The following is a 16,581-nucleotide window of genomic DNA, read 5'->3' as shown; positions in this document are numbered from 1 at the left end:
AATAGCAACCTGTTAAGGGTTTGCAACAGAGCCTTTGTTAAGTACTATAAGTGACAGATGCATTTAGGTAGCTGAAATTCTAAAGTGAAGTCTTATTATGAGCAAATGAAGCATTTGTTAAGGTTTAGTTAGAAAGCAGAACCTGAATAATTGGGGCCCATTATTTTAATTTAGAGTGCTATTCACTGCCAGCGACGAACGCTCTCATTCTTGCTTTTTTTTTTTTTTGCATTTTGTAGTGATTCCTTTCTGCTACTTTTTGTATTATTGGGCTATTATTAAATCATAACTACATCAAACATGGGAACTTTGATGTGGAAGGATTTTTACATTTTTCATAAGCGACACATTTTAATTTTGTTGTCTTTTGAAGGCTCAGCTTTATTTGACCATAAACAGTTGCTACATATTGCTAGACACTGCTGTATAAATAACTATACTGCTGAATTCATGCATGTACATGGCACCCTACTGTGAAGCAATTTAAAGAAAAAGATGAAGCTCCCTATCAAATTGCTGATGAGCATCAACTTCCAGCTCTACTTCTGTCAGCTCAGAAGATTGTAAGCAGCACTCTCATTTTTCATATGTATGCTGGCAAAGGTAAGCTGTTTATAGTAGAACATAATTTTTCACTGTACTCATATAACGCGGTAGACAATAACCGTGTATTTCAGATCCCAGCCTCCCTGAATAATCTTTTTTTTCTCTGTCTATATATATCTATATATCACTTGAAATCTGGCGATTTGTACTTTCATGGACATTATAAAGTAAAATATCTTTTATAGCTTTTTAGATATTGTGACTGGTAGGACTGCATGGGAAACTAAAATAAATGTGGCTTCAGATTGTTTTCTTTACACCAGGCCTGATGACAAGATTTATTAATGATTGGTAACCAAGGTTTAATTGTCTTTGTTTATGAAGTTTGTTTGTTTCCTCATTTGCAAGGAACTTTACTGTTCATTTTAAGGAGCATTTTTTCAAATGACACTGTCCTTTTCTCCATCTACATTGTACATACGTTCTGGAGCTGTGATGGTGTTGGATTTCTAGATTATGCATTCCCAGAGACCACAAATGGGTCTGATGAACCTGGAGTTCTCAGCCTCCATTGTAGTAGTTCCATCTTTTCTCCCTGCATACTAAGTATGATGCAGAATAAATACAATGACAGTAAAAATATTTTTTGTTGATAGGGTTTTAGATGATTACCTTGGACTGTGTTTATTGGAAAAATCTTAGTCATTACATAGTTTTAGTCAGCGGCATTTCAAATGACTGTGTTAGTTTATTAATCAAAGTCTTTTATCAGAACATAATAATATCTGAAGGCAAAGTCTGTGTATTTCCTTGGTCTTGTAGAGGACAGCAAAGTTCTTTAAATCGACATACCATGTCCTCAACACAGATTAAATATTTAATTTTACAAGGGCTACAGTCTTTTTATTAATGCAAGATTTTTATTAGTACAACGTGTCACCTGAAAACAGTTATGATAAATATTTCATGAATCTTTGCAATTTTATCCTAAATACAAATTCATCTGAAATTATTTTCTATTAAACTGTACAGAAGTAACATTTGTTGTTTCCGGCACATTTTAATGCTGTACAAGGACGATAGGTGATAGGCCTTTAGCCTGACTTTGGTCAAGCTGAACAGGAGTGCAGTACTGTATATGCTTGGAGAGTTTTAATGCAAAGAAGAATTTCAGAGTGTTTTGCATAGTCAGGTTTTTAAGACCTTCAAGTTTCAGGGAGCTAACTTTGATCTGGGTGTGGGATGAGTTTGATGCTTATGAAAAATTGGTAAGTTGCAATATTTTATTAATTTTGTTTTTGTATATACTGTCAGTTATAAGAAACTGTAAAATGTGAGCAATGCCCTTCTTGCAGAATTGAGAACCAGTTGCACAGGTTTCTTTTTTACATGCCTTGGAACCCAGGGCCTATGCAGCCCCCTTAACCTAAACAGAGTAATATTGTCCAGCATACACTTTTATTTTAAGTGGGACAGCACTTTCCTCTGCTCCCTACTACAGAGCTTAGTACACAATCACAGTCCTTTCTTCTCTCTCTGTCTGCCGCATCTACTTCTTTTCCAGCAAGCTTCGTCTTCCTCCTCCCAACTCTGGCTCGTCGAATGAAGTGAGGTGGCCCCTTATATAGGGCACCGGGAAGTTCTCCAGGTGCTCCCAGATCTTCTTCTTGTAGCACTTCCTGGTATGGTGGAAGTGCTGCCATCCAGGGCTCTGGAACTGTCCAGCCATCCCCTGGAGGTGGCCACGGACCCCAGCAGGTTTGACTTTCAAAGCTCCAAACCTGTGGCCCTGCTGTGACCCAGGGTAGGTATTGCCCTGAAAATGCCCTCTGCCCCGGTCCTTCCATTACAGGGGCGTCCCAGCCGGACCCCGGCCATCTGCCACATTGCTCATTGGGAAAGAGAGAGCCTTGTCTCTTCTTCAGAAAAAATCTTTTTTTCTTCATTTTTGATTGAGAAAACATAATCTTCAACAAGAAACTGGGCTATCAGGGAAATTTCACCAGTGTCATACTGTTGCTAATGGGAATATATGAAGATTTAACTCACTCAGGTTGAATAATTCCATCACTTTGTACTTGCTGTTTTTGGCTTTGATGCAAATACATATAGTTTGTGAGTGGATGCTTAAAGTAAAGTGTCTCTGTCTGACTGCTACTAGTGGGCTAGAAGTTTAGATTGTTTATTTTGTGTCTGATTGTGGTCCACTAAGGGCACAAGGTATGAAGTCCTTTATGGAAGGTAAACTTGATTGAAATAAAAGTGTGAAAGTAAAGATAGCCCAAGTCAGTGAGCAGTCTGCCATAGAGATCCAGAGGATGAGATATGTGGGGTACAACATGGAAAGCAAGACAGATAAGAGTTTACAGGCAATAGTTACTGTACATACTTGGTTTTGACATTTCTTCATATTCCCCATAAAACCAATATATTCCCCAACTCAAACCTATAAATTGAGTTGCTATCTTCTGTGTTAAGTGCATGTCAAATGCTTAACAGGCTTTAACAGTGGCTTCAGACAGACAGATAGATAGATAGATAGATAGATAGATAGATAGATAGATAGATAGATAGATAGATAGATAGATAGATAGATAGATAGATAGATAGATAGATAGATAGATAGATAGATAGATAGATAGATAGATAGATAGATAGATAGATAGATAGATAGATAGATAGATAGATAGATAGATAGATTACTTTATTAATCCCCAAGGGAAAATTCACATACTCCAGCAGCAGCATACTGATAAAAACATATTAATTAAAGAGCAATAAAAGCACAGTGCAAGTTAAAAAATGCAAGGTGGAGAGTGTAAGGCAGGTATAACAGTCTATAATTTTGCATAGTGTTAACGTTTACCCCTCTGGGTGGAATTTAAGAGTCGCAAATTGTGGCGGAGGAACAATCTCCTCAGACTGTCAGTGGAGCAGGACAGTGACAGCAATCTATTGCTCAAGCTGCTCCTCTGTCTGGAGATGATACTGTTCAGTGGATGCATTGGATTTTTCATGATTGACAAGAGCCTGCTCAGCACCCGTTGCTCTGCCACAGATGTCAGACTGTCCAGCTCCGTGCCTATAATAGAGCCTGCCTTCCTCACCAGTTTGTCCAGGCATGAGGTGTCTCTCTTCTTTATGCAGTCTCCCCAGCACACCACCGCGTAGAAGAGTGCACTCGCCACAACCGTCTGATAGAACATCTGCAGCATCTTATTGCCGATGTTGAAGGACGCCAGCCTTCTAAGGAAGTAGAGTCGGCTCTGTCCTCTCTTGCACAGAGCATCAGTATTGGCAGTCCAGTCCAATTTATCATCCAGCTGCACTCCCAAGTATTTATAGGTCTGTACCCTCTACACACAGTCACCTCTGATCATCGCGGGGTCCATGAGGGGCCTGGGCCTCCTTTGCAGTGTATGTTGTATTCTGGTTCAGGCAACAGTCACCCTACTTTGGCTTTCAACTGCTTTAACTGTCTGTGATGAACAAGCATGGTGATTTTCCTCAACTCTTCTTATCACAAAATGCTCACCTCAAGGTGTTAGCTTCTGTTGATGGCCTGGACATCTCAGAGAGCTTGCCACATATTCCTGCTTTCTGAATTTCTGAGTCACTTTGCTGCTGTATCATGACTGATTAGCGATGCTTTACTAATTTGTTGTAGCCTTGACTTTTTTGTGTAAAGAAATTAATATTTTCTATTTCATATGGTGACAATTTTTGTCAGCATTGAATGTGAGGGGACTTTACTTGTTAATTATTACCCTTAATTTTTGAATTATCTGGTGGTCGCCTTTGTGATGACTGATTAGACTTATCTGTTGTTGAATTCCTGTTAATTAGTACATTATCAAGTGTTATTCCTGGGACATTCATTGGGATGTATTTATTTTTGCACCATGGTCTTAAAATGTTTTGTTAAAAAAAATCCAGTTTAGTTTTTTGTATTGACAAATCCCATTTGCAACCAATACACTAGATCTGTTGGGCTGTTTTATGGTATAGGATCCCATAGAAAGTATTAATTCTAAAAAGAGATTTTTCTGAAAAATCTTTCGAGGTGAATTAATTTATATTGAGTACCGTAGGTGATCTGATAACACAATAAAACACAACAAATGAGACCCACTGCCCTTTGTTCCCTCATCTTTATAGTGATTAACTCTGCTGCTAATAGCTTCTTGTTTTCACAATACCTTATGAAAATTCAAATTGATGCAATTGTTTTAGGGAAAGACAATCAATACAATGAATGCTGTCAGTGATTTTGTGCTCTCTGAAGTGTACTGACCTTTGATCCTTTTACAGGCCCCAGTTACTGTCAGGCACATGTTGGTTCTCTACACCGACATACACACAATACTCTCTATCAGACAAGAACCATCAGAGACTGTACAACATGATGATCCTTATAGGGCAGCTGCCTGCATGCATCATAATAATACAGACGAGAGAGAGCCAAAGAAGAAGACATCTTGGTATAATTATGACTGTTTAAATTATACAAGACCATTATTCAAAAATGCAACACCCCAAAAGAGAAAAGAAGGATAGCAAATAAGTATTCAAATCCACACATTAGCAGATATAAATAGCAGACAAATAGGCCCTGTCATGAATTAGGAGCACCAAGTCCTAAAATGTTCCAAAAGCAGTTCCAAAAATGTCTGCTAGAAGGGGAAATCTCATGAAAACCCTGGCTATAAACACAAATGGCCTCACAGAATCTTAATAAAATAAAAGATTTATACAACACAAAAAATGCTCTTCGATAACAATGAAACTTTGTTGAGCACAAAAGGCAAAATGGAATTTCCTGTAACTCAAAGGCAATCCAAAGCAACCAAGTCCTAATACAGATCTTTAGGGGCAAAATCAGATTATAATGCTCAAAATCCAGAATATTCACAAAAAGGACAGCAACAGGCACAAAAACTCACCAACCTAAGAGCAAATTAGCAATGGACTACCAGGGAAGACCCTCTGGATTTATAGGGTGGAAGGCAGTTCCTGGTGGTGATTGGTAGATGCCCTGTCGGTTGGGTGATTTCCCAAAAAACACATGGAGCATAACAAGCATAACAAAGTATACTATATATATAGTTTATACAATAAAAAACAACATAAATAGCAGAATCAAGAATGAACAAAAGAATAAAAGAATCAAGAATGTACAAAAGAGGCATAGAACATGACTTTGAACCGCATGATATAACAGGCACAAGGTAATAAACTGAAATGAATAAGAACCAAAGCAAAAGCTAAAATGCTTTTTGCGGAAACCTCTCTTCAAAACATATATCTTCTCTTACTTGTGTAGATTCTTTCTAATGGCTAATTCTCTTTTAATCTGACCTTTAACAGCACTCAGGATATACATATACCTATATTGTCATATTGTATCAGTTCCATACAGCTCACAATTTAATCTCTATACCATACTCTATCTATAAAAATCAATAAAGCACCCTGTTCCTCACCTGCTGACTTAACTAATGCACTTGGTCCCCTACAGAAGAGTAAACTGACATGCAAAAAAGGGAAGCAGGCAATGAATGTATTGTAATATTATAATAAATAAAATATTTATATTGAACAATGTTATTTGCTAATGTGAAAGCAAATCAAGATGTGTTAATTCACATCATACAACCTGATCATGCTAGATGTTCAGTCTCTCAGGCAGCACTGTTTCTATTTGGTGTTTTAAGGTCTTCTGTGCCACATGTGTACCTCAGTAATAATAGCAATGGATGGCCCCTAAACAGTCAATTGGCTGACCTTATGAAGCTTATCTAAGGGTGGAATGCTTATCCTGTCCAATAAGGTGATGCACTGCTTCTTATCCATAGCTCATAAAACGTCATTTTTTTTTATCTTCAAAAGGTGGCCAGTTTTACCTTTTGAAGCTCATAAAACTGAACTATGCTCCTTACAGCCGAAGCAAGACTAGCAGAGGGGGTTCTACCACTTTTTAAAACTGTATCTTTTATCAGCGCCCAGCCAAGCAACTTTTCCATTCAGCAGCCTTCCTAAAACTTAAATGCCTCAGAGTCTTTGGCACTTTTAACTTAGACTAATAATCAAAATATCAAGTCAATTCATATCTACTACAGAAGAAAATACAAACAAAGTACATTATTCCTTATACCGTATAAAGCTATTTTAGCATAGAAAAGTAAAAATGCCTCTGTAATAGGTCCTTGGTCACAGTAATAAAGTGTCTTTTATAAAATCCTCAGTCACAGTTTTGAACATTACTGCTCCTCCTCCAGAAAAGATTTGCTCCTTCATTCTATAAATACAAAAGAAAGTGTTGAGGGTGGAGATCCAGCCCATTGCCATCAGTTATCTTATAAAATAGTATAATGCTTTAGTGTAGAAATGGACTGAAAACTTATAACTGCTGTATAAATGAGCTGTAAATGGTGACACATGTCTATACTCTGATATTCAATGCTCACAACAAGAATGTGAGAATCCAACTGTCTGAGAACTAGTGTAAATGTATTCATGCCATGCATGTTTTAATACAGTATGATGTTTATTTTCTGAATTAGTGAGTTGCCCACAGTCTTATGTAGCTTGTAGTAGTTTTTCAGTATCAAGAAAGTGACTTGGCTTAAGACAAAGGGGTTTACATTTACCTGCCAGCTGTTGTGTTTACTCTCTTCTCTATCATAGATTTAATTAGTAATATTTTGCCTCCTAAACCAGTCAAGAAATTATTTTTCAGAAACATGTTGTAGATCTATACAAACTGTTAATTTTCTATCTTGCATCACAATCCTTCTCCTCCAAGTGTAACACCCTGTATTCCAGGAGTTATATAGAGTATATGTTAATTGCAAATAACCTCAGCTCGGAGATATCTTTGAAAAATAAAAATAAAATTAATTTAATTTTCAGATCATTTATTACCTGAAGTTTGGGGAGGCATGTAAGAAGCAGAAGGAGATATTTAATGTACATAAAAAGAAAGGAAATCCTGCAAATGTTTAACTATCTGTACTGCTGTACCCTTTGGTGTGCTGAGAACAATCTGGAACTAAACACACACTAAACTGTGAAGATGACAGTGGACTTCAGGGTGGGCCACCCAATATTACCTCCCCTCTCCAGACCTACCAATAAGGTGACAGTTGTAGAAACCTTCCTATTTATGTGCTCTATAATCATCTGGGACATGACTTGGAAGACCAACATGGACTCCATAATAAAAAAGGCATAGCAGCAGATGTACTTCATGCAACAGCTGAAGGACTTCAATTTATCACAAGAATAGCTGATTCAGTTCTACACAACAATTATGAGTCTGTTCTAAGCTCATCATCCATCACAATGAGGTTTCCATCAGCAACTAAAAAATGTTTGGATCAGCAACTAAACAAGACAAGAAAAAGCTACAATGGATAGTCAGGTCTGCTGAAAAGACCATTGGCCACCTCACAGGACCTGTACTATTCCAGACTCATTGAAGTGGGCAAAGAAAATCCTCACTGACCCCTCACATCCAGGGCACAACCTTTTTGAACTTCTACCATCTGATAGGAGTTATAGACTAATGTACGCCAAAACAAGCGGGTATAAGAACAGCTTCTTTCCATGGGACATCAAGCTCACAAATGGTTTATTCAGCTGTTCTTGCCCAGTGTGGGCAAAATATCTCATAATATTCTTACATATAAATAATGTGTATATACTCCAGTATTTTCTGTACTGTCTTATTTTTATCTCAGGTGTGTACTTATCAGTTGTGTGTATGTCTGTCATGTAACTATTCCTTATTTATTGTTTCTTGCATTTAGTAGTCAAGACCAGGATAGATGACTAGGGACTGAGCATTTCTAAATTTGATTTTCTGTGGTTTTAGCACCCCTTGTCTGTTCAAAAACTATTCTTTATATCTTCATCACCCAATCCATTTAATCTAACTACCCTTTGGCTGATCTTTTTCTTTAGCCATAATAGCACAGTCCAAATAACAATAGAACTTACAACTGTGTCATTCTGCTGAGTGCAAGCATTTGAATTAGTACATAAGAACAATACTCATTATTTCAGCCTTGGGAACTCAGATTCTATATTAAAATGAGTGCATACTGAAAGTGAATGGCAGCACAGAGTGCAGCTTGTCACTAACTTGTCACTAAGACAAGAAATGCAAATTATTCTTCAAACACATGATTCCACAACACAGGCACAAGGAAGGAACATCTAGACTCCATCAGTCTTCTCTTATTCTCTTTCAGCACACACATTTATGAACATCAAAAGAACGAAAGAGTACTAAAAATGTCTTTCTTTTGGGAGTCAAGAAAGGAAGGGTTACTATTAATCATTAGCTACACCATTTTTTTCTTGTGTCCTGGGGAAACACAAAATTTCCAACAGGAAAGACATTACTCTGTCAGGATCTGCTCTGATTGCATTTCTCATAACTCTTTTCATGTTTTTATTTCCCTGATTTAAATGAGTTTCTTAGTAATACATTCTAGTGCTTTCACATAATGGGAAGATATGGGGAATTTAAGGAAGAGCACATCCTTCTGCCAGTGCTTTAGCAGTGTGCTTATTGTAATGTACACCAGTACAGGTGAGAAATTCAGGGTAATATTCTTTAAACAAGATCTTTATTCTTATCTGTGTATGGTATGTAGTCAGAGAGACTGAAAAAAGTAGACAGGAGTACAAGGAGATGAGGCATAAGGTGACAAAGGCTAAAGATATGGCATATAATGAGTTGTATGAGAGGTTGGACTCTCAGGAGAGAGAAAAAGACCTGTACCGATTGGCTAGACAGAGGGACTGAACTGGGAAAGATGAGCAGCAAGTTAGGGTTATAAAGGATAATGATGGAAACATACTAACAAGAGAGTGCATTGAGGAGATGGAAATAGTACTTTGAGAGGTTGATGAATGAAGAGAATGAGAGAGAGAGAAGTTTGGATGATGTGGAGATAGTGAACCAGAAAGTGCAAAGGATTAGCAAGGAGGAAGTAAGGACAGCTATGAAGAGGGCAAAGAATGGGAGGACTGTTATTCCAGATGGAATACCTGTGGAAGCATGGACAGTGGAGTTGGTAACCAGATTATTTAATGCAATCTTGGAAAGTGGGAGGAGTGAAGAAGAAGTGTACTGGTACCAATTTTTAAGAATAAGAGTCATGTACAGAACTGTAGTAACTACAGATGGATGAAATTAATCAGCCACAGCATAAAGTTATGGGAAAGAGTAGTGGAAGCTAAGTTAAGAAGAGGGGTGATAATTAGTAAGCAGTAATATGGTTTAATGCTGGGAAAGAGCACTACAGATGAGTTTTTTGCTTTGAGGGTTTTGATGGAGAAGTATAGAAAAGGCAAAAAGGAGTTGCATAGTGTCTTTGTCGATCTAGAGAAAGCATATGACAGGGTGCCTCGAGAGGAGCTGTGGCATTGTAGGAGGAAGTTGGGAGTGACAGAGAAGTATGCAAGAATGGTATAGGATATGTACTTTGTATGAGGGAAATGTGACAGTGGTGAAGTCTGCAGTAAGAGTGATGAATGTGTTTAAGGTGGAGGTGGGATTACATCAGGGATCAGCTCTGAGCTCTTTCTTATTTGAAATGGTGATGGACACATTGACAGAGAAGATTAGGCAGAAGTCCCTGTGGACTATAATGTTTGCAGATGACATTGTGATCTGTAACAAGAGTAGCGAGCAGCTTGAGAGGACCCAGGTGAAGTGAAGATATGCTCTAGAGAGGAGAGGAATAAATTTCAGTAGGGCCAAGACAGAAAGCATGTGTGTAAATTAAAGGGAGGTCAGAGGAATGGTGAGGAGAAAGGGAGTAGAGTTGCTCAATGTAAATGAGTTTAAATCGTTGGTATCAACAGTACAGAGTAACGGGAAGTGTGGAAGATAGGTAAAGAACAGTGCAGGCAGGGAGGAGTGGTTGGAAAAGAGTATCAGGAGTAATTTGTCACAGCAAGAGTGAAAGGGAAGGTCTACAAGATGGTAGTGAGACCAGCTATGTTATATGGATTAGGGACGGTGACACTGACAAAAAGACAGAAAACAGAACTGGAGTTAAAGATGTTAAGATTTGCATTGGTTATGACGAGGATGGACAGGATTAGGAACAAGTATATTAGAGGGTCAGCTTATGTTGGACAGTTTGGAAACAAAACCAGAGAGGCAAGATTGTGTTGGTTTGTGAAATATATAAAAGTGAGATGCTGGGTATATTGCGAGAAGGATGCTAGGGATGAAGCTGCCAGGCAAGAGGAAAAAGAGGAAGGCCTAGGAGGAGGTTTGTGGATATGGTGAGAGAAGACATACAGGTGGTGAGTGTGACAGAGCAAGATCCAGAGTACAGGAAGATATGGAAACATATGATCCTATGTGGCGACCCCTAACGGGAGCAGCCAAAAGAAGAAGATTCTTTAAAGAAGCAATAAATGAATAAGCAATACAGAAAAGATAAAGTAAAATGAATGAATAATATGAAGCATTAGACTAGATGTTAAGCCAAAAATTCTTAGCACTGATATGGTTTTATTTTCCCTAATTACACTAACACAAAGGCTGTTATTTTTTACAAAATTCATGGAACGCTAGCATAACAACAATGTATGCCACCATCTTAAATAGGGGTTGTGGTGAGAACTCAATATGTTACAAGACCGGCAATGATTAAGGCAACCATAAACAGCCTGACAATGGCCATGCAAAGACAGCCATATAATGGCAGTCACTATCCAAAAAACTAGAACATAAAATGGTACTGTACATGTACTGCATAAAAATTGTGAAAATGAAACAAGTTTACTGCAGGGAAGCCTCAATCTGTGTTTATGATACATACTGCCTTGCGAAAGCTCTTTTCTTTGTTTTTTGAATCCTTTGGTGCTCAAGATATTTTCCAAGTTTTAAAGTTTTGCCTGACTGTGTTCTCACCTTGTGGACAATAATAAAATTCCCTCTATTCTAACCTGTCTTCTCTGGTTTATCTTTTTTATTGTTACCCAATTTGGTTACTTCAGTCAGCCCTTTGAGGTTATTATGCCCAAGCACCACAACTTTGGGGGCTATTTCAATAATAGGGCTGACTCTTTGATTAGTTGGGAACTGCTCTAGAGTCAGTAAATCTCACAAGCCACTTTACAGATAGATAGATAGATAGATAGATAGATAGATAGATAGATAGATAGATAGATAGATAGATAGATAGATAGATAGATAGATAGATACTTTATTAATCCCCATGGGGAAATGCACAATGCGAGTAAACTCTTTTTCGTATCAGCCCATATTATGAAATGCATTTTTGAGACATGTCTTGCAAATTGGGAAATCATGATTTCTTTTTAAGGAATAGTGTCACACTAGGAGTCATTAACAGTGATCATCAAATATCCTTATGGTAACTTTTTTATTTCAACCACTTTAGTATCCTAATGTTAATTAAAGTCCACTTTTAATATAATGATATAACTTTGCTCTCATTGTGTGAACTGAAGAATTAACAGCTGTGTGTTATACTTCAGTACAAATTATAGAATGAAGACTATTACAGTTAATACACAAAAGAAGATCTGCATTGTCTTTCACTTCTGTGTACCATCTTAATTTGCATGATAGTTTAGATTATGTCCTTTGATTTTTTTCAAAATATCAGTGAATTAGCAATGAGTAGAACCAGAGGAGCCAACATATTCTATAGTATTTACCGATTCTGTGTGTTTATCACCTATGTGTGCTCATCTTCAAATAAGTAATTTTAAAATGCAAAATCTTTAAGAAATGTTGTTCTTGGAGACCCAGCTGTCATTTTTACAAAATCCTTACACTCCACGCATATATAAAAATATGTAAGGCTATCCTACTTGGAATTCCTGACCAGAATACAAACCAGTCTCCCTTATTAAAGAGGGAGTTTTCTTAAAGCTTGACATCAATCTCAAATCTAAAAAATTGCTTAGAGCAGAAGCTAATGTCCAAAAGGGTATACCTAAGGATCAAGGTTGAAGACCCTTTTTTTTTTCTATCTCAGCTTGATTACAGATGTTGTAAGTAGCACTGGCTAAATAAAACACTATGATTAAACTCCTTGTCCTGTTCTTTGTCACTGTGTATTTTTGGACCTGACATCTTTCTAAATGCAGAGGTAGGTCTGAGTTCATGATGGATTTTTTTAGGTTAGGTTACATTATTTTAATAAATTCAATATTGATATTAATTCTAACAATAAGTATTTTTTTCAAATGTATTTTGCTTCTTTTGGAGTTTTTATATGTGAACTTTGCATTTTAATTGTCAATTTCACGATTAGTTTGGTCATTTAGAAGCTGATTTTAACTTCAGTTTTATTTACACACCATTTTAAGTTCGCATTATCATATTTGTTGCACTTCTGATGTCACACGACATGAGACAATAAATATGGCAGTGATAGTGTATGACTTTATCCCTTGGTGGATACAATATCCTCGTCAACTTTAGTGGCAGTTCATTTTTATTTCAACTAGGCCCTAGTGATAGATTTGATTCTTAGTTTTGACTTGTTTCTGGCTTTGACCTTTGCTTTTGTTGTGTCCTTTGGCGTTGTTTACTCAGTTTTGATAGGTTTCCTGGTTTTTACCCTTCACCATGCCTTTTGACTGTGCCTTTGGCTACTTTTTTATACAAATAAGCTCTAACACTACTAAAATCAGGGACTCACATGATCTGCTGGGATGTCATAGGACACCTATTGTGCCCAAGGATTGCTGTGAGCAAGGTGACTCGGAGATGAAAGAGAATCCAAAAGATTTTTCATTAGATTTTTAATGAAAATAATTAGCATTTGTATATTTTGTCCAAGTGTTGATCATTATGGTACAAAATTAACATAATTGTGCTTTGCTCCTAATTTTTTTTATTTTCTAGAGATAATCTTGCTATTATGGTTTTTGGCAATGCTAAATACATTGACATTTTTTTATTTGTTTTTGTTTTTAAGTAGTGTAAAATAAGTTATGGCCTTTGTCTGTGGTGCAATTGCCATCATGTTTCTAAGAGATAACAAAGTTAATGCACAAATTGTGATGTCACTAAATGTCAACTTGGCCATTTCCAGGTCTTCTAAAATTGGATAATATCATTGAATATAGTGAGGGCTTTTTGATTTTGGTTTCTTAGTGTAATAACTATCCATCCATCCATTTTCTAACCCGCTGAATCCGAATACAGGGTCACGGGGGTCTGCTGGAGCCAATCCCAGCCAACACAGGGCACAAGGCAGGAACCAATCCTGGGCAGGGTGCCAACCCACCGCAGGACACACACAAACACACCCACACACCAAGCACACACTAGGGCCAATTTAGAATCGCCAATCCACCTAACCGCTCCTGTTTTCATATTCAACTGTAATTTGGGGTTTTTGTTTTTGGTTTGTTTATTGTTTTCATTGAATTACTGTCTGCTTGAGTCACAGTTTTACTTTAACCTTTTCATCCAAAACAGTATCTGTCTCAAATGATGCTTTCTACTAAATTGCTGAAATTGAGTTGCTTAAAGAAGAGTACTTACAAGATTTAGAATTAACAAACAATAAACAGATTTGCTAGATGAATTAAAAATTTTCTGTGCAAAGAAGCACAATATTGACAAAAATCTTCATTATTGTAAGCACCCATATATAAGAGTCAGTTCTGGCCACCCAATCATTCATTTTGGTACCAAGTTACTTCAATTAAGGTTTGTGGATTCTGTACTGACACACTCTTGCTCACACCTGACTTAGGTGACTCCATATTACTCAATATACATGTTTTTGGGTTATCAGGTATAAAACTGGAGTATGTGATGCAATCACCATTTAAACAGTGTCGTGGAAAAAGCTTTTCTTTATCTTTAAAGAAAGCACTCTAGAAGCCTAGATGAGAAAACAGAACATTTATTTGCATTAGGTAATGCACAAATGTCTGAGTCCATTTTGTGAGCCATCAATTAAACCAATTGTAATATAAATAATAAATATATAATATATGAATAATAATAATTAAATTATATTCAATTTTGTATTTAAATCACCTTACCTAATATGTCACATCATCTGACTCTTAATATCTATAAATTTATTACCTTCACCAATCAACTAACGCTGCCTGTAATTTCTGACTCATGTCGATTCTCCCATTATTCTGAACCCTGCTTCATTCATTTATCTTAGCACCACTTTATAGGAGGGGTGTATGGGTGTCCCATCAGTTTATCCCCATTTTCTGTAGGGGTGTTAATTACTCATTTACCTCATTCTAACCTTGAAAAATTATGTTGGTAGCGTCTCTAAAATGAGGCAGTTACTGTTAGTTTAACCCTTAAGCTTCAATCCTTTTTCTAATGTTTAATAATTAATTTTGTTATAGCTTCATATATATGCTTGTAATAGATTGCAAAACATTACTATATATTAGCTAAACATTTATGACAGTCATATAGTAGGGAACTAAACCCAGAATGAAAGAGTTATGAAGCTGCAAAGCCAGTCATTGCAACATTGTGCTGCTTTAGCTCTATCCACTTACTTATTTGATTTTTTTAATATTATAAATTGACAGTAATGTACGACTGTTTGCAGTTCTGGAGATGTTCGTATGTTTACTATTGTATTTTTCTCATTTTGGTGGCTTGCCTTTGACTGAAAACAGATAGTTAAGAATACATTTTTTCTACCAGGTTAAAATTCCCAAATGTTTGAGGACCCTCCTGAACAGAGTTTAAGCCAACTGTCTCTACTGTGACTCAATGGTCTGCTCAGCAGGCTGAGTAGTTTTAGCTTCAGACAGCCAGAGATTTTACTACTTTTTTCTCTTGATCACAGGCCTTAGCTCATTAGTGCAGCACTCTGTGTTTCTTTCTGGTTGTATTTTTTTTCATTTAGTATACTAATTATCTTTTACTCTAGCATTAATAACTCTAATATTAGGTATTTGTAGTCAATTAGGAGAGAACTTTAGTTAATTACTTCTTTAACACATATTTAGAGACAGGAAATATTTTACTTTTTTAGTATTGATCTTGGGTGAGGGAATGGGAATTTTATCATCAGCTCATTATATACTTAATGCAGGAAATGGTTCAGAAAAGAAAGAAAATAAACAATTAGAAAAGTCATTTGATATAAATTGATTTTCTGACACAGTGGTCTCATCTCATTGCATTTACCTATTTTTAAATGTATTCTTTAAAAAGAAGATCATGAATCGACCAATGGTCATAGGCTCCAGTTTCACTGGTGCCATCTTAAATGAAAGCTACTGCCAGATGTAAGAAATAACTTTAATATATTTAATGAGTGTGAATTTATAACATTTACCCTCCAGCATTTTCCTTCTATTGCTCTCATTCAACATTTTTCTTTAATCCAACTGCACAGGGAAAGGAAAATTAATGCAATTTATTACTCCAGTATCTGTAGCAATTCTAAGCTTTGGTATACATCTATAAAATATAGTAGGAACATGTAAAAACAGTGAGATATTAAAGGCAAATGTGAGGAAGTATATATTTTTGCCTTATACTGGTTCAGAAAAAAATCTACTTTAAATAATTTTGTATTGTGCTTATTATAGGGTCATATGACCGTGCCTGTTACAACAGATCTAGTCTATAACAACATTTATTTATATAGCACATTTTCATACAAATAATACAGCTCAGAGTTCTTTACATGATGAAGAAAGAGAAAAAAGACAAAATAAATAAGAATTAAAATAAGGGAACACTAATTAACATAGAATAAAAATAAGGTCCAATGGCCAGTGAGAACAGAAAAAAAAACTCCAGACGGCTGGAGAAAAAAATAAAATCTGCAGTCTAAAGCAAGTATTCATGTCAGAAGGAATATCATTGTTTCATAAAGCATGCTCATACTCTCGTGTGGGACCAATTTAGAGATGGTAATTCACATAACATGCATATCTGAGGATAGTTAGCCGGAGAACACCAAAGAAATAAAAACACCACAGAGATAATGGCCAAACCAGCATTTGGACAAAGGTCTT

General features: G+C 36.4%; 1 protein-coding gene across 6 annotated transcripts in view; it reads left to right on the top strand.

Moving 5' to 3' along the window:
- Positions 1 to 16,581, top strand: part of LOC120530412 (cadherin-18) — a 1,801,315-nt gene that overhangs the window by 1,220,113 nt on the left and 564,621 nt on the right. The window lies entirely within an intron of this gene.

The sequence above is a fragment of the Polypterus senegalus genome, chromosome 5 (genome assembly GCF_016835505.1).
Source record: "Polypterus senegalus isolate Bchr_013 chromosome 5, ASM1683550v1, whole genome shotgun sequence".
NCBI classification, from domain to species: Eukaryota; Metazoa; Chordata; class Cladistia; order Polypteriformes; family Polypteridae; genus Polypterus; species Polypterus senegalus.
This window is presented reverse-complemented; position numbering and strand designations above follow the sequence as displayed.